The sequence below is a fragment of the Adiantum capillus-veneris genome, chromosome 3 (assembly GCF_014529385.1).
Source record: "Adiantum capillus-veneris isolate H3 chromosome 3, ASM1452938v2, whole genome shotgun sequence".
NCBI classification, from domain to species: domain Eukaryota; kingdom Viridiplantae; phylum Streptophyta; class Polypodiopsida; order Polypodiales; family Pteridaceae; genus Adiantum; species Adiantum capillus-veneris.
The window spans coordinates 71621623-71644314 of record NC_140933.1 but is presented as its reverse complement, the minus strand read 5'-3'; the positions used below and the strand labels follow the sequence as shown (position 1 = coordinate 71644314).

At 41.9% G+C, this 22692-nt stretch overlaps 1 protein-coding gene across 5 annotated transcripts in view; it reads right to left on the bottom strand.

The window, feature by feature from the left end:
- LOC147461084 (F-box protein At5g39450-like) overlaps positions 1–22692 on the bottom strand; it is a 163579-nt gene that overhangs the window by 125664 nt on the left and 15223 nt on the right. The gene's annotated exons all lie outside the window — the stretch shown is intronic.

Genomic DNA, 22692 nt, shown 5'->3' with positions numbered 1-22692 from the left:
TTGGAGGGTCATTGCATGAGGTTTTCTTTAAGTATTCTCAAATGTTGAGATACCTTTGATGATACATTTAGCTGAAGTTCCCCTCTTGCGGTACCCTCGCCATAGTATATGTATCTTGTTGGACTTTTTTGCTTTTGATGCCAAGTTGGCGATCACATGGCAGCTGGTTTTGAGCAGTCTATGCCTAGAGTTTGTTTTGAGTAGTTTATGCGCTTACTTTTGTCCTATCGGGTTTGAGAGTTTGCTCCTCGTACAGAGAAGACTATTCTTACACAGCAATTCTGCTACATTTGGTTTGAGTTTCTGCTCCTGTTATAGCGAAAACTTTGTCAAAATTATCCCAAGTAATTTGCCATAAGTTTTTGGCCACATTACCTTGAGTCATGGTTGCGAGTATTTCTTCCAAAAGATAAGAGTACTACATCCAAAAGTTTGATGGCACAAACTTTGCTATTTAGCGGCAGTGTATGCAAGAGATCAACAAGGCTTGATAGCACCCTTGCATGAAAGAAGAGAGAATGCATACATTGATGATCACTGGGAAGACTTGAATGAGTGTGCTATGGCGACCATTCGCCTGCACCTTGGTGAATCCATTTACTTTACCATAATGGATAAGACCAATACCAAAGATTTATGGGATGCTCTATGTGTAGCATGGGATGACAACAATGCCTTGAACAAGGTTTTCTTAATAAAGAAGTTTATGTGCATGAATATGAAAGAAGGCACTAGTTAGTTCTTACTTGAACGAGTTTAACAACATATATTCAAAAGGTCTCAATGTCCGTGATGAAATGAAGGCCATTTTCTTGCTGTGTTTGCTACCATTATCACGGGATACCTTCAACACATCCATAAGCAATTCTACACCTAATGGCAAGCTAGTTTTCAGCTATGTTGCTAGTGCGTTGCTCACTGAGGAGATTCGACGTCAATCTCTTAATGCGAGTGGGCATGGTGATGCGCATGTGGCTAGTGGCAATCGTGAAAAGCAAAGGAAGTGTGGTAGTAGTTGAGGTCGTTCTCAGGATTGCAGGCAAGGTCATAGTAAGAGTTGCGAAAAAGACATGAGAAATGTTGAGTGTTACTACTACCATAAGAAGGGACACTTGCAGAAAGATTTCCGCACATTGCAACATGACAAGGGCAAGGAGAAAGCAAAGTCTGACAAACCTAAAAGTAGCATGAAAATTGAAGAGATTAATTTGGTTGAGCCTCCAACCATTGAGGCAATTTCTGACATGCCAAATGATAAGTTGATTTTCACATTGGATTTGAGTCCTGATGCATTGTTAGCGCTTGACTGTCTTATGCGTAGAATTAGATTGTGGACACAGGTGCTAGCTTTCACGTGACTCCTCACAAGGAGTGGTTTTCTACATACACTACCATGCATGACATAGTGAAGCTAGGAAATTCTTATGAGCTTGATAAATGCGGTGTGGGCAGCATCAAGTTTTCTATGCACAATGGCACTGAGTTTATGTTGCACAATGTCAGACAAGTACCCAAATTGACAAAGAGTGGACAAGTGGACAATTTGGGTTACACTACCATATTTGCTCATGGTTCTTAGATTATCAAGAAGGGAAATGTCATACTTAAAGGCCAGAAGTCTGGCTCATTGTACTCACTTTATGTCTCTTCCGTGAAAGAGAACTCCATCTATATAGCCGAGATGCTATCTACACAGTTGTGGCATAGCCGGCTAGGTAATATGAGTCAGAAGGGAAATATGATCATACTTAAAGGCCAAAAGTCTGGCTCATTGTACTCACTTTATGTCTCTTCCATGAAAGAGAACTCCATTTGTGTAGTCGAGATGCTGTCTACACAGTTGTGGCATAGCCGGCTAGGGCATATGAGTCAGAATGGAATGAAAGTCTTGCAGCGTTCTGGTCATATCCCTATGTTAGATTACTCTAACTTCTCTTTATACGAGCACTGTATCTATAGCAAACAGACTAGGTTGACATCAGCGCCTTTGGACAAGGAGTTAGGGAGTTCTCTAGATCTTCTTAATAGCAACTTGTGCGGACTTATGCCAGTCAAGTTTCTAGGCGGAGCATTATACTTACTAAAATTCATAGATGACTCTACTAGAAAGGTGTGGGTTTATCTCTTGAAGTAGAAGAGCAATGTCTTTAGTGTCTTTCGAAAGTTCTTAGCCTTGGTTGAGAACGAATTGAGTAGAAAGCTTAAAGCTTTGCAAAGTGACAATGGAGGTGAGTACATCTCCTCTGAGTTCAATTTTTTTTGCAATAAACGAGGCATTAAAAGACAATTTACCACGCCTTACACACTCACCCAAAATGGTGTGGCTGAGAGAATGAATAGAACCATTTAGGAACAAGTCACTTCTATGTTGTCTACGGCCAACTTACTTCAAGAATTCTGGGGAGAAGCTGTTTTAATGGCTGCTTACTTGATCAATCATTGGCACCCAGAATCTAAGAAGGTTATACACAGCCCACATGTGATATTCAATGAGTCTAAGATGCATAAACAGCCTGTGAAAGACATTGATGATTGCAGAGTATGATTTGAGGATGTTGCCTCATCACTAGTTACACAGAATGTTGGACATGCTAGTGATGCACATTCCACTAGTACACACACACATGTTGCTCTAGAGAGAGTGGAATCCAGTAGTCAAGAACTTTGGAGATCTACTCGTACATCTCGTGCACTTGAGAATTTTGAGCCAGGATTGGACTATTCACTGACTGCAATGTACCCACTTGCTACAAAGAGGCCATTCAAATGGACGATAGTGTGAAGTGGGAAGAGGCAATACAATCTAAGAATAACTCGATCTTAGCAAATGAAACTTGAAAATTGACAGAGTTACCTGCAGGTAAATAGGCATTGCCATGCAAATGGGTGTACAAGAAGAAGTACACGACAGATGATCTCGATAAGGCTAGATTGGTTGCTAAAGGGTTCAAGCAAATGGAAGGCGTGGATTTTGATGTAATCTTTTCTTCGGTGGTCAAGATGACTACATTGCATCTTGTGCTTGGTCTAGTAGCCATCAAGGACACGGAATTGGTCCAAATGGATGTGAAGACAACGTTTCTTCATGGGGATCTTGAAGAGGGTGTCTACATGAAACAACCAAAAGGTTTTGTGTTAAGGCCTGAGAAGCCAACACGGGAAGAACTGGTGTTTTGTATAAATTAAAGCAAGGCTCAAGGCAATGGTACATGAAGTTTGATAAGTACATTCAATCCAGGGTTATGTACGAAGCCAAGAGGATCACTGCTTGTACATAAGGAGGTTGAACGATGGTTCCCTCATCATTCTAATTTTTTACGTGGATGATATTCTCATAGTTGGGAAGTCAAAAGATGAGATTGTAATTCTCAAGGATACCTTAAACAAGCAGTTTGCTATGAAATATTTGGGTGATGCACATCACTTTCTTAGTATGCGTATCAAGAGAGATCACAAACGTGGTATACTTGAACTTTCGCAGGAAGAGTATGTTCACAAGGTCTTGCAACATTTTAATATGCAAAGGGGAAAGCATTGAGTACCCCAATGGTTGCATACAAAAAACTTAGCAAGCATGATTGTCTCAAATTGGATGCTGAAAAGGTAGAGATGACAAAGGTGCTGTATTCTTTGGTAGTAGGAAGTCTCATGTTCATTTGTGGATGGGTTTCCTAACCTCACTCTTATCTTATTACTGACATAGCGAGAATCACAAACACGATTGTCAATCCATGGGACGAAGCTGACTCGACTAGTACATGGAGGCTACAAGAGGATGTCAATCTCTTTGAAAATAATATATAACTTGCATCTAACTCAAGCTACACTCAAATGACCTAAGTCATTAAAAGCTAGTTGCTAATCGACAAGTAAACCATGATAGTTATAGCATTGAATGCTATAAAACGTCTAGGACAAGTATATAAGACCTAAGCACACATGCTTATGGTCTCCAATCTGACTTTTGATGAGTGGCAAAAAATGCGATTATTATTAACATAAAAAAAAAGATTTTGACCTAGTCGTTTTTAACCCAGAATGCATCTAAATGCTTAGCAATGATGTTCCAATACCCCACCTATACTTACTTTGTGATTTCTTAGCTTAAATTCCTATTTATGACAAAATTAGGCCGCGAGTCAACGATGTCAAAAGCTATAATTTATCATGATATGCTTACGTTAATTTGTAGAGCTCTTACCTGTGGTTGCAACGCAATAGACGGCACTGCAATGTGACAACCAACAAGGGAGATAGAAGCAGGAGAAACAGAGTGGAGAGCATTGTAAGCTCACACTGTGTATTTCATTATTCAAAAACTTAATAATAACTTCACCAAGTTGACTTTTATACCTTAGCCAAGGTTTCTTAGGTAAAAAACTAATCATTTGGGAGCTCTAACCAAGGATAAACTGATACAATCTGGAAGCTTATAGCTCCGGCTCATAGATTACAATATCCACTCATCAAATAAGAGTTACAATATTCCCGATTTATCAAAAGAATAAGTTTTTTTACAATGAAGCTCCCGAAAAATATTACATGGGTTAGCTTGCTACTAGCATTTCCCCCCTCCTCCAATGTGTCGTCCCTTGACACAGTTTCATGGACTGAGTAGTCTTCGGGTTAACGGATGGCGAGGCGGTCTTTAAGTGCTTGAAGAGATTTTTTATATTGGATGTGCTGTTCTTTCTTAGGGACTTGTAAAAATTGAATAGTAACTTTATTCTTTAGTTCTATGGTTGAATATCCGATGAACCTTGCAATTAAATTGCTGATCACCGATCCGAAAATTTTGTACTCCATGTGAAGAACCCGGTGTAAAAAGCTTCTTCGAATGCCAACATATTACTCAATGGTAAGAACATGCATTTTGCATAGAAGACGTAAAGAACTTCTTCTGAAGGTTGCCCACTTAAATCATAGCATAAGACTTGATTGCCTTCTAAAAAGGACATCCACATGGATCCCGCTTGTTCAGGCTCATGAAAAACTTGGATACATGTGAGCAGCATTTTGCAAGTTTTAAAAAGCATTGCGCACGAGAGGTCAGGGAGGCTCTTGAAGAAGTTCATGGTGCTCGTTAGGGTTTTCACCACGTATTCTTCAGTTGCCTATCCTTGCTCTAGTGCTGGCAGTTTTGGGTAGTTAAACCAAGTCGGCCTTTTCTTTTTTAGTGCTTCATGTGCTTGCCATGTCCTTACCCTTGGTACAAGAGAGAATGTTGGGTCCTTTTAAATTGATGCTGGTGCCATGGGTTGGCTCCCAAAAAATATTACATGGAGTAGCTTGCTGCTAACATTCCCCCCCTCGTCGAGTGTGTCGTCCCTTGACACAGTTTCATGGACTGAAGTAGTCTTCGGGTTGACGGCTGGCAAGGCGGGCTTTAAGTGCTTGAAGAGATTTTGATATCGGATGCGCTGTTCTTTCTTAGGGACTTGTAAAAATTGAATAGTAAATTTATTCTTTAGTTCTATGGCTGAATATCCGATGAACCTTGCAATTAAATTGATGATCACTGATCCGAAAATTTTTGTACTCCATGTGAAGAACCCAGTGTAAAAAGCTTCTTTGAATGCCAACATATTACACAATGGTAAGAACATGCATTTTGCATAGAAGCTGTAAAGAACTTCTTCTGAAGGTTGCCCACTTAAATCATAGCATAAGACTTGATTACCTTCTAAAAAGGACATCCACAGGGCTCCCGCTTGTTCAGGCTCATGAAAAACTTGGATACATGTGAGCAACATTTTGTAGATTTTAAAAAGGATTTGCACATGAGAGGTCAGGGAGGCTCTTGAAGAAGTTCATAGCGCTGGTGCAGCGAAAGTTGGTCCGTGCTGGGAAGTGTGCTATATAGTGCTAAAGTTGGAGGCAGATGCAAGCTGGGATGCTACAACAAATATAAAGGCCCTGTGCAAGAAGGTGACAACGAAAACATATGTTCAAAGTTGTTTTTAGGTCAAGGGTCCCTCAAATTGGGATAATCAGGATAGCAAACCAAAGTGTCAAAAAGGTAGGGAATGTGCCCTGGAATGTAGGGTTCAAGATGCACTAGAGGCCCATCCAGACGGCTTGTCAAACGGAGCCCCGGTGTGAAAGATATCAAAGTTCTAATTTGGAAGCCTCATAGATCCCCGATGAGCAGAGAAGATGGGGACAAATGGTCAGAGTTCATGTCAGCATATCGGCATGTGTAGCTCAAGACGTGGAGCATTCCGGACTTTTCGGATTGTTGATCAGAGTTCGAATGGGAAAGTTGTGGCCATGAGAGAAGTTGTAGGGGGGCAGGTATGTGCCCGCACGGTCATATTGGAGAATGCACCATCTAGAAGTTTCAAACCCCTGCCAAGGTTCCCAAGGGTGGTGCATTGCACATGGATTTGATGGGAAGTGGCAGATCATCAATCGGAATCCGGATGTGCAAGTTATGGGCCGATGAAGATTTTGTCGGGGGCCAGTTTTGACATGGTTTTGAGAAGTGGGGCCTGGACGCCATTGGTCCACTCCCGAAGTCGGCAAGCGGGAAAAAATACATTGTAGTGGCGATTGACTACCTTACTAGGTGGGTCGAAGCCAAAGCTGTGAAGGAGGTAAATGATCATATGGTAGCTCAATTTGTTTTTGATAGCATCTGTTATCGATTTGGAGTGCCATGGGTGCTCGTGTAAGATAGAGGACAGGGATTTAGGAGTAAACTTATGAAAGCTTCGATAGAGAAGCTGGCTATTCAACATCGGTTTTCTTCACTTTATCATCCTCAATGCAATGGTTTGGTAGAAAGTGCAAATGGCCAAATCATTAAGATGCTGACAAAGTATGTTTACAAGCAGGAGACAGAGTGGGAAGTGAATCTTGGAAAGTGTTTGTGGGCATACAAGAAGCCCTACAAAGTGGAGACCAATTTTACCCCGTTTGAATTGGTCTACGGTAAAGAGGCAGTGTTGCCGATGCATATGCAATTAGGTGCTTTGAAGGGGATGTGGCGAGTCAATGCCACACAAAGAGGGATGCTACAAGATCAAATTGTTAGGCTCCAAAATTTACAGTTTAATAGGGAGGTAGCCGTGGATAATTATGTAAAGCAGCGGGAGAAGCGAATTGCTAAGTTTAATCAGAGTTTGCTTGATAAAAGTATAGAAGAAAGTGATCTGGTGATGAATTATGAGATCTATTTGGATTTTACTTTCCAAAAGAAGTTCAAGAAGAAGTGGACAGGTCCATACAAAAAGTACAGAAAGCTTTTCCAGATGGGACCTATGAATTAATAAGGGCAAATGGAAAGCTGCTTAGAAACAGGGTGAATGGGGCGCGGCTTAAGCTGTCCTTTGATAGAGGTTTGGTGCTTGATGTAAACCAGATTTTAGCCAAGGGGGTTGGGCAACCCACCTGAGGAGACTTGGAAGTAAGAGATATACAATGTTGTACATATTGCACATAATGTACATATGGTCGTCCCTTTTTCAATATGCTTGAGTGCTGGCGAAGTGTTGCAGGTTTGAAGTTTTGTAAATATGCTTTTGGTTGAACATGAATGTTCAACAGGGGGGTGGGCAATGATGGTGCAGCCAAAGTGGTATGTGCTGGGAAGTGTGCTATACAGTGCTAAAGTTGTAGGCACATGCAAGCTGGGATGCTAGAGCAAATATGAAGGCCCTATGCTGGCAGGTGACAACGGAAACATATGCTCAAAGTGTTTTTAGTCCAAGGGTCCTTAAAATTGGGATAATTAGGATAGAAGACCAAAGTGTCCAAAAGGTAGGGAATGTGCCCTAGAATGTAGGGTTCAAGATGCACTAGAGGCCCGTCCAGACGGCTCGTCAAACGGAGCCCCGATGTGAAAGATAATAAAGTTCTAATTTGGAAGCCTTGCAGATCCTCGACGAGCAGGGCAGTGTCCCCATCGAACCGGTGGTGTCTTGTGGCAAAGAGAGAGAAAGAGACTTTGGGTGTGTGTGGGAAGCTAGGAAGTGTGTCACAAGGTGCGTATGTGTTTGATCGCAATCTAATATAGTGTGATCGACTCGAGAGGTGTGCAAGCAGTGGTTTGCTAGCAGGAAAGAGAAATTTTGAAGGTAAATCCCAGTGGATTGGGGTGTCGTGTTTACCGTGAGATGTAGAGAGGCAAATTGTAATTTGCATCTTGGGTGTGTACCCCTTCCCCCTATCCAGCGCCCGTTAGGGTTTTCATCATGTATTCTTCAGTTGCCTATCCTTGCTCTAGTGTTGGCAGTTTTGGGTAGTTAATCCAAGTCGGCCTTTTCTTTTTTATTGCTTCATGTGCTTGCCATGTCCTTACCCTTGGTATAAGAGAGAATGTTGGGACCTTTTGAATTGACACCGGTGCCCTTGTAAACAATATGAGATACCTTGAGTTTGTGTTGAGCCAAATTTTCCTTCATTTGGGGTGGAGAGCATCTGACCCCCTGTTCTTGCATATCCTTGTAGAGTCTTTCTTTTAATTGCAGCAACTCCACCTTTATCAAAGGACATGGAAGCAATTGTTGATGCCACTGAGAATTGATTTGATTGGGAGTGAGCTGAGTTACATTGATAGAGTGAAGGACTCTCAACTCCCAATCCATAGCCGCTTTCCATTCAGCATCCACTTCTTGAACAATCTGCTCTTTAAGTGCATCTTCTTCAACTTTAGAGAGCTCGACCATTGGCACTTCTTCCTCATCTGTGATTGGTACCTGGAATTGAAAACTCTCTGTCTGCCCTTCAGTTGGTTGTGTTTCTATGTCTGCAAAGGAGATTGATGGTATCTCTAGAGTCGGTTGTTTAGATGTACTTGCCTCCTCCGGAGTTTCCACATTCCATTCTCTTTTAGCAACTGATTGGCCTTTTTAATTCTTCTTTTTCTTTAAGAAATTGCTCTTCCCTTTGCACACACATTAGGGTGAGGTCCCTTTTTTTGTTCTTGTTCTAGCTTCAACTCAAGCTCCAATTCTTTGTTTTTTCTTTCTAAAGTTTTGTAAACTTCATCACTCCCCTTGAATGAAGCGACTGATGGGTTTTTCCTTATTTGCTTTAGAAATGCCACTTGGTCATTGATGCTCTGCTCTGAGTATTGCAAAGAAGCATTTGCTACATTCAACTATACCTGGAGCTTTTTTACTGTGACTGAGTAGTGTTCATAAGTTCATTTGTCACTTCAGTTAGCTGCTACTCTTTGCTTTTACAGGCATCCGATAACTTCGTGAGGAGTTCCCCTAATCCTTCCATCTCTTTTTCTTGTTTTTCCTTGACATGTTGGTGTTGTTCTGCTTCGTTCTTGAGCTCTTTGATTTGGACTTGAAGATTTTCAATGATATTCATTCTGCCTTCAAGCTCACCTTGGAGCGCATCAATTACTTGTTCAAGTTATTGAGCTTTAGCACTGGTGCTAAGAGCTGCTATCTGTATTTTTTCAATCATCAAATGCATATGCTTTGCATATTTATTGAATTGATTGATAACTTCATCAGTCGTTTCCCACTCTTTGGATTCTGCTTGAGGCTCTTTGGAAGGTCCAGCCTCATCTTTGGTCATTTGTGGTAGCTGCTCTTGAATGGATTCCTTCTCTTTCTTTAAGCCATATCCTTTTATCTCCCTGATTTCATTTGATTGGTTAGCTGATGAAGAGCTTTGACTAGGAAGAGGCTGATCCCCCTGTTCGATATTGCATGAGGGTAGTCTTGGAGACATCACCTCCCTTTCATGCTCTGTTTCAGTTGGTTTCTCAACTTCTGCTTGCTGTGGTTGTTGAGCAGTTGATTCTTCTCTGGCTTTTCGTTGAGCTTCCGCCAATGTCCCTTGTATTTTCAGGGATTCAGCTTCCGCATACATCCTTTCAAGCATGTCTTTAGGATCTTCTTGGATCTTCTTCTCAGGGTTTTTGGTCCTAGGACCCTTGAATTTGGCAAGTTATTGGACATCCCAATGGCATGGTATGCAATTCAAAGTAAGACTTTCGGAGCTCCTAAGCATGTGACTTTCCTTCTTTGTACTCTAGAGTGTTGTAAGCACATACTGAGCATGATCTATGGATTGTTTACCTGTCGCGACTTCAATACTTGCATGAAGGTCATTGCAACATCATGATTTGGGGTAGTGTACTTTGGTGGTTTCTTGGCGAGGAAGTGGAAGTGCCGGTGGTATAGGTGGGTGGGATTCTCTACTCGCTTTAACATAAGATCAGAGAAGGTGGTGGCAACTGTACTCTTTGTGAATGTTTCAGCTGTTCTTCTATCTCGGGCTCTCATCGTCATACCTTCTGTTGGTAGCTTTAGTGCTTCAGCCACTATATCTTTGTTGATGACTACCTCAACTTTTGGTCCTTGGTGATCTGTGATCTGGGCAGATCCATCTTCTTTAATCATCGACAGTAGTTCGTAAGCTTTTTGGAAATCTACTCCACATGGTTCTTGACTATAAAATGTTTGAAGTCCCAATCTCCTGTTGGCTTCTTTTGTAGCTGGCTCAACTGCTATGTCATACACTTCTTTCAGTAGCATTTGTAACTCCACACGACTTCCATCTTCACTTTTGAATTTCCCGATGAAGACTATGGTGTTGTGCTCCTCAAGCTGTTCTTTCAACAAGTAGGTTACTTTGGCCGTTTTCAGAGAACTTGGCTCGAACTGATACAGTGGAAGCTCATGCAGCTTCTATTTTTGTGTCTTTCTCCTCTTTGCTTTCTTAGCAGCTTGCATTGCGCCCATGAGGAAAATACAGTTTCAAAGTTAGGAAATTCCACAATTTTTGCTTTGACATGCTCTTTGTCTAAATTGCTTGCAAATGATGTGCATTTTTCTTCAAACCAATTTTGGGGCATGTATAGATGCATAAAAACATGTATTGATCAAAATCATCCACTCCGGGAAAAAACTGCAAGCAAAGTAAATAATCGTAATTTTTTATAGCAGGGAATTTTTGCCATATTTTTGCACTTTTGACTTCATAGGCTTGAAGAGCATGTGATTTGGCAAGTCTTTTCACACCTCTATTATGATGCTACTGATGAGTTTGAAGAACATTCAGCTACATCTGATGATTTTGGATTAAAAAAAGAACACGTGAGAGCCCAACTACTCCTAAAAGGAGGAGAGGAAAAGTTTTTTTACTTTCCAAATCAAAAACCAAGAAGACAGAAATGGTATAGAAGAAAAAGAGAAACAAAAAAATTGAAGTCTCGACCTATGCCATTAGTTTCTAGCAGAACACAATTTTTGATACCGAGATAGATGCACATGATTGTGTCAAAGACAAAATCACGGATAGATATCCCTCAAACAACAAGCAAGGAACATCAAAAACACCAAGGAAAATGAAAATCAAAACCTAAGCACCAGGATGACGAATCACCTATGACACGGGTTGAACAAAAGAAAAAATATCAAGAGTTGAAGAAAACTCTAAAGGAGGTGTATTCATTTTAGTGAAGCTCAAGGAAGCGGAATTCATTTATGAAATTGAACACACAAATTGGGTGCCTTCAATTGTGGTGGTACCCAAGAAAAATGGAAAATTAAGAGTATCTGTCAATCTCAAAAAAGTAAATGCAGCCACCATTAAGATAACTACCCTCTTCCAATCACCGAGCATGTTTTAGAATGACTTGCAGGAAAAGAAGCTTACAGCTTTTTAGACGGCTTTTCGGGGTACAATCAACTTTTGGTTGATCCAAAAGATCAGCATAAAACCACCTTTGCATCTGAATGGGGTATTTTTGCCTATAAGGTTACGCCTTTTGGGTTAACTAATGCTCCTGCTGACGAAGGAAATTTGGAATGGCGGCCTCTACACCAAAACAAACTCCATTGCGCCACAAGGGAAATGAGATGAGGGCACCACCTAGTCTTGGAAGCGTGGACTAGGACCGCTACACAAAGAGAGAGAGAGAGAGAGAGAGAGAGAGAGAGAGAGAGAGAGAGAGAGAGAGAGAGAGCACTATGAATGAAGCATTAACCGTGGTGTGTGCACAAGCAATGGATGACTTCAAACACTCCCAACACAAATAGCATATAGATTACCAAACAATCACTCAAGGATTAGCCAAGATCACATCAAGCACTCTCACACGCATATACAACATTTCACTTAATTAACACAAGTAAGAGGAGGAGAGGTTACTAGCATGAAACAATTTGCACTCTAGGATGTGCAAGAATAGAGTGAATGAATGAGCTTATGGGCTCATGGTGAGTGATACAAAGGCTCAATGGGCTGAGGGAGGCTTGAAATTACAAAGGGGAAGGCCTCTTTATATAGGAAAGAGAGTGATTAGGAGTGAGGTTAAGATACAAGTGTAATTTGTACAAATGAAGCTTGATTAGGGACATTCAACCAATGAAGAAGCTCCTTCCAAGTGATTTGTTGACCAATTAGCTCCATCATCACTTGTGTTGTCTTCACTCCTTCCTCCATAGCTTGAGTCCAAGAGCTTCCTTATTTTAAAATGTAAAGAATCTACATAAAATCAATACATATCTAGTAATAATAGAAAGGGGTTGAATGAGAACTTATGAATTACAACAAGATTAAGCATGACTTGAGAGGTGATTAGAAGAGGAACTTTGATGGGTTTTTGAGCTTGAGAGAGAGGAGGAAGGAGAGGAGGGTGAGAAGACTAATGGCTGATTTAAAAGAAGGTCTCAATGTGGAAAGGAAGGGTGTGTGTGTGTAAAGGTAGGGGGGTGGTCTCCACCACAGTTGAAAAAACTGCCGTCCACCATTTTGGCCATATCTCCTAGACCGTAGGTGCAAAAATTATAAAAAAAATATGGCCAGAATCTTCAGCTCGTCAGTTACAACTTTGATGAAGACAACTTTTTTTGGATCGGAGTGGAAGTATTTTTTAAAAATTCAACAAAATCATGTGCCTGGTTTCTTCCTTTACCAAGTCTTCCACTTGGGTCCCATTTGTTTGAATCATCATATGGCTCCAAAGCCATGATGATATGAGCCACTCATGTCCCTTGAATCATGGGTGCATGGCTCCACAACCACATCATATCTTTTCTTTTCACATTTACATATTTTCCCTTCCCTTTACCACTAGGTTCTCCCTCTACCTTTCACCTCCGGTGAACTAGTCAAGAAAAAATCATTTTTTTAAAATTTTTTCCAAGAGGTTGTTCTCACTCTTTCTTTTATTGTAAACCTCTAGAAGCAAGGAAAACCAACAAAATATGATAAACAAAAATTTGTGATAGGCTCGGATCACTGCCACATTCCAAAGGTTGATGAGCCATGCTTTCAAAGAATATCTTAGGAATTTCTTGGAAGTATATATGGATGATTTATGTGTACATTCATCAATCCGAGATGATCATTTTGAACATCTCAAAAAGGTCTTTGAACAATGTAGACTTTATAGGATTTTCTTAAATCTTGAAAAGTGCACATTTATGGCCAGACAAGGAAAAATTCTTGGATATATAGTGTCTAAAAATGGCATAGCAATCGATATGGATAAAATTCATATTATTGTTGAATTGCCAAGACCGACAATAGTCAAAGGGGTTCATGCTTTCATGGGACATTGTGGATAGTATAGACGATTCATTTATATGTATGCTATACTCGCAAAACCCATGTATGGCCTGATTACACTCTTTGTATGGACTGACAAGTGTGAAGAATCCTTCATGAAGCTTTAACAAGATCTCATTATAGCCCAATATTGAAAGCACCAGATTGGAATAAGATATTCCATGTACATGTTGATACTTTCAATTTTTCCATTGGGTGTATATTAGCTCAACCAAGGGATGAAAACATTGATTTTGCCATTGTCTATGCTAGTAGACAATTGAATGTGGCATAGAAAAACTATACAATCAAAACAGAAGGATTAGGGCTGATCTATGTCGTAAAAAAGTATAGACATTACCTATTAGCCAAAAAATTTGTGTTCTTTGTGGACCACAAGCTTTATCGTATTTGGTCAACAAGCCATGCAACGCATGAAGAATAGTGAGATGGTTCATCATTCTTTTGGAATTTGATTTCACTGTAGTTGTAAAAAAAGGCACCACACACCAAAGAGCAGATCATTTATCAAGGATTATTTCAGGAGAACCACCAAAAGGGGTAAAAGATGGTCTACCAAATGCATATCTCCGTGGAAACGATACCCCGTTGGTCAGAAAACATGGTTTCATTGATGACTATAGCTCAAGTGGATTCTCAAATATCACTTCCTATTACACCAGGATTAATTGGACAATTGGCTATGTATCAATTACTAGCTGGGAAGCTATACAAAAGAAATCGAGATTGAATATTGCTTTTGTGTATTAATCTTGAGGAGAAAACCCACTACCTAAATCGAGCATACATTACCATAGTAGGACTTCACTTTGTGGAAGACCAAACTATGCAACGAATCCTTAGACTTGGAGTATTTTGGCCAACCATGAGGAATGATGTTCACTCATTTGTGAAAGACTGTCTTCAATGCCAGAAACAAACACCCGTACCTCATGTGGCATTATTTCAAATCTCACTCGTTCCTAAGTGGAGTAACTATATAGTTACTTACTTATCAAGCAAAACATTTCTAAAGGATATGAGTAAACGCCACCAGAGAGCTATTGAAATTGAAGCAAGAGACTATGCTCTTATTGGAAACCAATTGTATCAAAGAGGAAAGGATCAACATTTGCGTCTCTGTGCAAATGAAGAGGAATATATACCCATTCTAGAACAAGCACATGCTGGATTAGCTGCAGGTCACTTTTCTAGTGAAACCACCACTTAAGCAATTTTAATAGCAAGCATATGGTGGCCATCATTTTTTGCAAATGCCAAAGAATATGCTCAAAGATGTGATGCATGCCAACGAGCAAAAATACCAACAAGGGTAGATAGCATGCCTTTAAGACCAATGATGGGGGCTAGAGCTTTTGCAAAATGGGGCATAGATTTTGTTGGGCAAATACAACCACCTGCTTATAGAACTCAAGATCAATATATCATTGTAGCTACGGACTATTTGACCAAGTGGGCAGAGGCTAAGGCAACCAGGAAGAATGATGATAGAACCACAACCGCATTCTTGTATGTTGGAATTGGGGTTGCAGGAAAACACACACAACTTGGAGAAGATGAAGGAAGCTCAAGGCACACAACAGAGAGTGTATTACTTAGTGTGCAATGAAAAGATAGATAGCCCTAGAATGAATGGGCATATATACAATGCACGGGGGAAAAAACCTCCTAGTGAGGGAAAAAATGCCCCAATGATCCTAGTGTATTCACACACATCACTACCACATGTATATGGTAACAAATCCCCCCTAGGAGTGATGCGGTGAACGATAGCTGGCACATAGAGTAAAGGGAAGGGCCATGCCCCGAGGACATGATCAATCCACAAAGGGGAGTAAGCCCAAAGCTTTACAAAAAGCTTCGAACTTCTCACGAGACAATGCCTTTGTGAAAATATATCGAAGTTTGTCCTGTGTTGGCACATAAGCCAAGCTGATCTCTCTTGTTGAGAGCCTCTCCCTGACATAGTAGTAATGCACCTCAATGTGCTTTGTGCGAGCATGAAAAACTGGGTTCCTTGCAACTACCAATGCACTCTGATTGTCAGTGTATATAGTGTTGGTAGTGTCCTTTCCAACACCCAAATCAGCCATTAAGTGTCTAAGCCATATACACTCAACCGTAGCTGTGAAGAATGCTATGTACTCAACCTTACAACTAGAAGTGGCCACAATATCTTGCTTCTTGGTCAACCATGTGATACATGGACTGCCGAGCATGAAACAAAAACCATTTGTGGACACTCGCGTGTCAAAACAACCAGCCCAATCCGAGTTCACAAAAGCATGTAAGTCTAGCAGCAATGACCCCCCCTTGGGATAAAACAAGCCAAGATGTAAAGTGCCACTCAAGTAGTGGAAAATTCTCTTGACAGCCTGCCAATGCTTAGACCCTGGGCTATGCATAGATTTGCTAACCTGTGAGACTGCAAATTGAATATCCGGCCTCGTGTTCCATACATAATTGAGGCATCCAAGACCAATTTGGTAAAGAGGACATCTGCAGGATCACCAGCATCATGAAGAATCAATTTCAAACCCATTGGAGTAGCAATAGGTTTGCAATCCTCAAGTCCAAACTTACATAGAAATGTTTCTATGTAACTTTTTTGACACAAGGCAATACCATCATCACACTACTTAAATTGTATACCCAAGTAATGATGCAACAATCCCAAATCTTTCATCTTGAAAGTAGCATTCAAATCAGCCTTAAATTTAGCAATATGTCTCTCATTTGGTCTAGTGATCAGCAAATCATCTACATAAAGAGACAATGAGAAGTACATCATCCTCACGCTTTACACACAATATGCTTTCTGCTGGACTATTACGAAAGCCTCATTTGACCAAATGAGTGTCAGCCTTCTCATACCAATCCCGAGGAGATTGCTTCAACCCATACAAAGATTTGTTACATTTGCACAACTTATCCTCTTGTCCTTTGTTGACAAAACCGCAAGGCTGCGTTACGTAAACTTCCTCAGATATGTCACCATTCAAGAAAGCAATAACAATGTCTGACTGATGTATATCCCAACCAAAATGAGCTGCCAATGCACATAGAAAATGCACAGTCGTCATACGATAACTGGGAGCAAAGGTCTCTTCATAATCTATGCCTTTTTGCTATGCATAACCCTTTGCAAAAACAAGTTGAGCCTTATAGCGATCGATCTCACCATCTGGCTTGCGTTTCAACTTCTAAACCCACTTTGTACCAATGGCATTTTTGCGAGGAGGCAAATCACATAAAGTCCATGTGACAGTTTCTATAAGTGCATCATATTCTGATTGCATGTTAGCGATCCAATTTTCTAAATTTTGTGCTTCATCAAAAGACAGAGGTTCCTCAACATCATGTAAGCTAGACACAACTAAAGCATAACAATCGGATGCATAAGATGCATGGCAAGAGCCTGAATGAGCCTGACTAGACAAAGATGCATCCAATTTACTGTCATGCAAAGTATGCACCAGCCATTTAGGCATACCTCTAGCCTGCTCATTTTCATCTCTTTCCTCATCAAGTACATCATGTACATCTGCATCAGTAATAATAGGCTGATCTGTAACATTTTTAGAAACCCCCATAGGCTGTACATTTCCCTCATTGGAATTTACATTCATACTTCAACCATTGAAAAGAGCCAACAAAGTGTCATAAATGTCTTGTGAGCTTACATTACTGTCTCTAGTACATGACAACAAGGACTGAACAGAATCTTCCACAAACACAATATCCCATAAAACCAGAATACGCTTTGTTTGTGGATGATACAACCTGTAACCTTTGCTTTTAGCACTATAACCAACAAAAATACATTTGTCAATCTTATCATCCAATTTTTTGTGTTGGTGCAGCCAAAGTGTGTCGAACCTAGCAGAGGGCGCAGACAGTGATGTGTATGCTTACAGGTGCAGGCATGGATGATAAAGCAAGTACGAAGGCCTATTACAAGCAGGGAGATCCAGGAAGTGTATGTTTTATGTGGTTATGAAGGCCTAAGTGTAGAGATTTCATGCTTGAAGAAAAGGTTTTTACATGTGAGAAGGCTCTCAGGACATGCAAGGCAACTTGGGTAGAGGAAGACATGTGATCAGTGGTAAAAAGGAAAGTGTCTAAGAGACTTCATACCTCTGCATGAGGGAGGCCAAAAAATTCTAAGTCTATAAAATTTTTGCAAAATTGATTTTTTGTAAAAACGGGCTACTATGGTCAGGAAAACGACGTTTTGAGCATTTTTGCGTCTTACGCACATAGGCAAATTCTGCACCAATTAGGAGATATTTAAGTTTTCATACTCTATTGTATTTTGGGGGGACTGCAACAGACAGAATAGAAAAGGAGAGAGCTTTGGTTGTTGTATGCTCCACCATAGCCCATCAATTGAAGAAGAAGCAAGCTCTGATTGCGTTGCTTTTGGTGTCGTTCCTCCTCCCCTCTCTTCTCTTCTGATCTGTTGTGCGGTCTTTGTGGGTGTGTGTAGGCAAGTGTGCCCCCCCGAGGGTGTGATGTGTAGAGAGAGAGAGAGAGAGAGAGAGAGAGAGAGAGAGAGAGAGAGAGAGAGAGAGAGAGAGAGAGAGAGAGAGAGAGAGAGAGGTGATTGTGTGCAAGGGATGTAAGAAATTGATGTGTTTATGGGTGTGAGGTAGATCGTGGTCCACGCGAGTGTGTGCGCATTGATTTGGGTGTACTTGCGAGTTTGTTTGAGAGAAGTGTGTGTTCGTGTGTATGATTCTGTGTGGATAGGGGTGCAATAGAATCTCTGGGCTATAGAGAGGCAAACATTGTGTGTGTTGGGTGTGTTCCCTCTTCCCCCTTTCCATCAGTGGTGCCCCCACGAATGAATATACTGAAGCTCCTTGGTAGAAGTTGAAAGCAGAGTTTGAAGCTGCCAAATGATTGGCAAGTGGTCAAAGTAAAGAGTGAAATTGCGAATTGATCAAGATGGCGAAGCCAAGCATTTGTACTTATTTTCACAGGTATTGAAGATCCAGAGGATTGGGTAGCAGATTTTGAATAGTGGATGATGTCAATGCGTAGATTGACAGATGCGAAAAAGCTACAGATGGTACCGTTATTGTTGCGAGGACAAGCAAAGACCCATATGGTCTAGGTGATGGTGATCAAAGTTCATGGTGAGAGCTACGAATGCAGTTTCTAAAGCAATTTTGGCAAACGATCTGTCCTGAAGAAGCCGGTGCTAGGTTGAAGGCGGTACGCTAGGATGTAAGTCTTTCCATTTCTCTAGAGCAATTTGAAGCATGTTGGAAGCAATTGGAGGTTGCTATTGGGGTCAAAGGCAACCTATACCTGAAGTTGTCAAAGTTTCTTGAGTGCTTGCATCCAAAGATCAAGGACAAGGTGGAGTGTGGAGCCCTACCTACAAAGATATAGTCTATTTGGCCAAAGTGAAGAGCAAAAAAGTTAAGTGGAAGCTAGAGTTGGGCTTGATGAAGCCTGCTGATTACTTGCCTGTTGCGACGATTGCAGAGTGTCCTATGGTTCAACCGAAGGAGGTGTCAATTGTTCAAAGTGGGGAGCCTGTTGAGGTAAGGCCTATGATTGGTTATGTTCCTTAGAGGTTTCCAGTTTATGATGTGCATATGTCAGTGGTGGATGAGCTTGTCAACGAGGATAAGCCTCTTGTCAAAAATAGTCGGTGTGCTAAAGAGGTAGCAAATGTCGGGTTTCCATAGCAGCATAAAGAGGTAAAGGAGCATGTTCTTACTAAGATTGTGCATGCAAAAGTAGTAGATTCCAGTCAGGTTGCCGATACCAAAAGCTCAAAAGTGGACAAAGAGTGTGTGCAAAGCCAAGGTGGTGGCCAACTTTTCATGGAGCAGCAAGAGGATGAAGATGTAGACACGAAGTCAACCAATGGCAAGGATGATAATAATACAAGCTCCAAGTTCTGGGAGACTAGCAAAGAGGAAAGCTGTATGAAGACTTCACGTCCTACGGTGAGAAAATTGATTCCAATGAGGTCAAGCTGGTAAGATTAAAGATTCCTGACTATGTGTATGAAGGCGTGTCGATTGGAAATGTAAATGAGGAGCAAATTGAAGAGTTGAAGTCTGTGAAAGAGGATATGCAAGTAAAACTGGTGTGCGGTACCCTATTGGTGGCTATGCTCCTAAAGGTAGCCATAGAGTATGCTATAGTGGTGCAACATAGAGGATTTTTCAAGAAGAGTGCTGATGAGGTGACCACTCTACCTTGTGATGAATGTCAGGACAATGGTCCCGTACGGCAAGGCCAGGGAGTCACGGACTATGGCCAAGAGGCGGCCGGCGGGCTAGGCAATGTGGACAGTGGATCCGTCTAGGGCAAGAGGCTAGGAACCTGCCTATATAATGGGAGGTTGGAAGGAGGATCTCAAGGTCTAGCTACTCTAGGTCTTATACTGGTATTAGAGCCATAGAACTGGGAAAAAGACGTGCTTATTTTCTTGGCATCTTGCATGCTGCATGCCGTGAGGCTTCTCTCTTGCCAAGGGGGGAAGGACGCCAAGGCACACCACCACGTGTTGGGCCTCTTGTAGGGAGGGGTGCGCAGTCGACCTCACCCAAACACCACGTTGCTGAGCATGGAGCGTGCGCGTTCTCTCTCTTTCTCCCTCTTGCTCCCAGTCAGAGCCGCTGCCCGCCATCGCCAACTCTTGAAATTCTTTGGCCTCACCATATTGGGCCGCCCAAAGCTTTAGGGCAAACCCAAATTAAACCATGAGGGCAAGTGCCCACGGTGGTCGCAGCCTTTGAGGGCGTACTTGGCCACCATCAGCAGCAAAGGACCGGGCAATCAAGAGTCAACAATTCCCTGCACAAAACAATCAGCAGTCGACAATTCCCTGCGTAAAGTTTGACAATTTTGAAATTTTATCCATTGGCGACAATGTCCATAAAGTCATTGTGCTAAAGAAATCAATATTTTCAATCGAGTCGACTACCAAATGTTCAAGTGGGGTATGTGCACTGGTGGGACTTACGGGTTGACAAAGCTTTGGCGTACATATCTTATATCAGGACAATGGTCCCGTAGGGCAAGGCCATGGATTCACGAACTACGGCCAGGCGGCCGGGCTAGGCAATGTGGACAGGGGATCTGTCTACGGAAAGAGGCTAGGAGCCTGCTTATATAATGGGAGGTTGGGAGGAGGATCTCAAGGTCTAGCTACCCTAGGTCTTATACTGGTAACAGAGCCACAGAACTCGGAAAAAGGCGTGCTTCTTTTCTTGGCATCTTGCATGCTGCATTGTGTGAGGCTTCTCTCTTGCCAAGGGGGGAAGGACGCCAAGGCACACCACCGCGTGCAGGGCCTCTTGAGGCGGGGAGTGACGCGCTATTGACCTCACCCAAATGCCGCGCTGCCGAGCTTGGAGCATGCACGCAAGGCAGGCCATCAGAACCCATCACACAGGAGCCGACCTTGTTGAGCCACAAAGCTCTCTCTCTCTCTCTCTCTCTCTCCCCCTCTTGCTCGCAGCAGTCGGAGTCGCTGCCCGCCATCGCCAACTCTTGGAATTCTTTGGCCTCACCATATTGGGCTGCCCAAAGCTTTAGGGCAAGCCCAAATTAAATCATTAGGGCAAGTGCCCACGATGGTCGCAGCCTTTGAGGGCGTACTTGGCCACCATCGGCAAAGGGCCGGGCAATCAGCAGTCGACAATTCTTTGCATAAAGCAATCAACAATCGACAATTCCCTACGTAAAGTTTTACAATTTCAAAATTTTGTCATTAGTGAAAATGTCCATAAAGTCGTTGCACTAAAGAAATCAACATCTGCAAATGAATCGACTAAGGCGTGTTCAAGCGAGGTACGTGCACGGGGGGGAATTACGGGCTGACAAAGCTTTGAAGAACCCAATAATTAGCATGGCTAATTCTCATCGTTTGTGGTGTATACTATGACTACAAGCTTGTTTTTCGAATCAAGGTATTCTTCTTTCTCTTTCTTACACTGCACGGTGTTGCCATGGATTCAGATATCAATATGAGTCAAGACCTTTGATTTTGAGCATCATACGCCTGATCCCTCCCATGATGGCTCTCGGCCAGATACTCTCATGGAGAGTTCCGTGACGCTATAGGAGGTGATGACGCTTATGAATTGCTCGATATTCAGGAATTTCACACACTTCAGACACGCATCTCAGTAATGGAAACAAATTTTGCATCTTTAAATAAAAATGTCACTATATTATCCACGTTAGTGATACAATTTATGCAGCAGAAGCAGGCCAAGGGCCCTGTTGACACACACATGCATGAGCACGTTGCCGATCAGGGGCAAGGCCCTTCTAATCATGGACAAGGTCCTTCTCTGGACTCTTTGCACTCTCTCACTACAAAGGAGGTGGACGAGTTGTTGAAAAACACCAAGCCACCGACTTTTAAGGGAGTGGACCGAGATCACAATAAGGATGCGGTGAATATCTTTCTCAGCAAGTGGGATGGAATTCACGCCTTACAGCATACTCCGGGGTCTCTTGGTCCTCTCGCTCCTGAGGACTTTGACAAGGCTGAAAAACAGAAGTTATGCTTCAATGATTGGGAAGCATCCATGGAAAAAAGGATTGTCACAAGGGGAAATTTGATGCTCACGGCAAGGAGAAAGTAGTGCACACGGTGCAACTGCTGCCTCTTGAGTCTTCCTCATGATTGTCTACGGTGGAAGTAACACACATCGAGGTGGTGCATGAATGCTGTATCACAACTTCCATGTGGCAACAGACCTTCGGTCCACATGAGTTAAAGCATATGCACGGATCTTATCAAGGGCACAAGGTGCACATCTTGGTAGATGACGGTGCTACTCACAATTTCATTAACTATGGATTAGTGAAAAAACTCAAATTGTCTCAAACTCCGAGTTCCCACCGCTACAAGGTAGCAATGATGAATGGTTATGATGCCGCAATATGGGATACTCAAGTCAGAGCTGTACCGTTGGAAATACAAGGCTATTCCACATCCTTGGATTTTCAGGTTATGAATATGGAGAGGGTAGATGTGGTACTTGGTAGGGAATGGTTGCATAGCCTAGGACCATCACTGAAGTGTAGCTACAAGCACGATAGCTTGATGTTTGAATCCCATGGCGCACATGTGTTGTTGTTAGGAGAGAAGGATGTGTCTTCCTCACT